The sequence below is a fragment of the Mandrillus leucophaeus genome, unplaced genomic scaffold (genome assembly GCF_000951045.1).
Source record: "Mandrillus leucophaeus isolate KB7577 unplaced genomic scaffold, Mleu.le_1.0 Scaffold827, whole genome shotgun sequence".
Taxonomy (NCBI): Eukaryota; Metazoa; Chordata; class Mammalia; order Primates; family Cercopithecidae; genus Mandrillus; species Mandrillus leucophaeus.
Window position 1 is genome coordinate 748,882 of NW_012108997.1, and position 2,346 is coordinate 751,227.

At 31.5% G+C, this 2,346-nt stretch overlaps 1 pseudogene; it reads left to right on the plus strand.

Annotated features, from left to right (window-relative positions):
• Nucleotides 1–2,346, plus strand: part of LOC105530496 — a 169,818-nt pseudogene that overhangs the window by 84,713 nt on the left and 82,759 nt on the right.

Below are 2,346 nucleotides of genomic sequence, written 5' to 3' on the forward strand. Positions count from 1 at the left end.
CTGTCCACTCAAATCCCAAAATAATAATATGTGACTTGCCAAGTAATAGCTACAAAGTGCCTATTTGCCTGCTTCAAATCATTTGAATAATATATAGATTTTATATAATTAGATTAAACCTGTATCCAAGCATTTTGATTTAGGAATTACAGGAAATTATGAGGATAGATTACATTTTCACTTAATCTGCATATTTACATATTATATACAAAATTTTGTACATATAGGATTTTACATATTTATTTATGATATGGCTTTTATATATTTATTCACACTGGGGTTGAACTCATTGCGTATATTTTATTTCATATATTTCTAGGTACAACTTTTATCTTATAAAGTAAGCACTATACAATTTTACTTCCAATATGTTATCTGTCTTACAGGGATACAGTAACATTTTGTAGCATAAGCAAATATATTTGACAAATTGTCCAGAAAATACAATGGTAAACATTTGGAATTGTTACTTTTTTAAAACACAATATACACTGAATAAAACAATATTTTTGAAGAAGTTTGTCCCTAAAAATATTTAGGTAACATTGTCACATAATGGAATAATCCTCATCTAAGGGTTAAAATTACATGACTAAAAGTAGTCATTTATTGAGCAACTCTTCAGAACAGAAGATATGCAATATTCAAATAAATAAAATTGATGATACACAATTCTTGTCACAAAAGCATATATTCACTTGCCTTGGGTACCACTACTTCCTATTTTAGAGACAGTATAAATTAATACTGTTCACGTTGCTATATATTTTTTCTCTGTAAAAAATTTTGAAGGCTGGGAATCATGTGATTTCTAGAATCCAAACATTGAGGTCACTCCACTGTGTTAACTGGCATGAGAGAAGAATTTTTAAAAAGGCAAAGCTGTAAAAACCTGCTCTGTGGATTTTTATCTTTAAGCCATGTATTTTCTCTAAATGATCTCCTATATCTTCATGTATGATTGCTTTGGTAATGTCTCTTGATTTCACATTTCCTATGCTCCAGATGCATATGTGTGTGTGCATATTGAAAATGAACTCCAGGATATCTTGTTAATAACTCAAAAGACTATGCCAAAAATAGGGGTATTTCCTTAAATTTCAACGTATTCACTATTATTGGTATTATTTAAGGTTGTCTTAGTACAATCTGGATATCATACTTAAAGCTTTTCTCTCCCTTTTCAATGTTTTCTTTTCCATGAGTCCTATAAATATTAACACCAGACACACAGGTGGAGAGAACCTCTTCTGCAATACTCTTCTGCAACTGAATTGCTCTTCTGCAGTACTATTATCACTATAATAGCTAAATCCTACATGATGTTTCTCCTGATATAATCCAATGTTTAAAACATGGCCTTCTTGCTTCTACTCTATGGTGTCTTGTATCAACAACTACCATTAGCTTTATAAAAAATCCATTACACTATGTTACATGAAACCTCTGCTGGATTTTCATTTATTAAGTTTAAACTCATAGTTTGTCAAATAAATAAAAAGCATAGAAATACTAATCTAGTGTTTCATAAACTGTAAAACATAGACTCAAGATGTCACTTTGAAACCTACCTCCAGCAAATTTCATGCTCATTTGATTCTGTAAATCTAAGTGTTTCACTGACTTAATAAACTTTATTGGCTTCATTAAACATGTGGATAGTTTCCTTTGCCCTTGGTAAAGAAGCTAGTTCTTTACCTAACCAATCCTCTTATCATTTTCCTTAAAAACAAAACAAAACAAAGCAACAACTTTGTTAATCTATTCCAGGGGCGGTAACTGCTAACAAGATTGCACATATCTTCTCTTATTGGTATCCATCAGTCAATGTGGTCCTATTCTCTCCTCAAAAATGGATTTATCAAAGCGTCGTGTCTCACTTCTGGCCAGTGCATTGGGAAGGACTGCTAAGAACTCACGGAGAAGGATTCTCTACCGCTAAGAAAGATATTGAGGCAGAGAAGGCAACTTCCATCTCTGGGTATGAATGTGTTTTCACTTCAACCACTTTACATGCGGTATTACAGGAATTTTGTACATGTGGCTTCAGTAGTGTCTCTATATACACGTTTTTTTTCCCATGATGAGACTGGAACAATACTCTTTATTTCTTTTCCATGTATTTCTAGATGTATTTTAACTTTTAAATACACATTTTAGAATTTATTTTACACATTGTTTTACATGTCATCTGTCTTAATGAAAGACCTTAAAAATTCTGTGTTTTCATATCTCTGTATGTTGTTATGTCTGAAAATGATGCCTAACACTGCCTGAGAATGACACTGAGCTTGGCATGTACAACTCTTACTAATGTAACTTAATTTCTTTTATGTAATACAATAA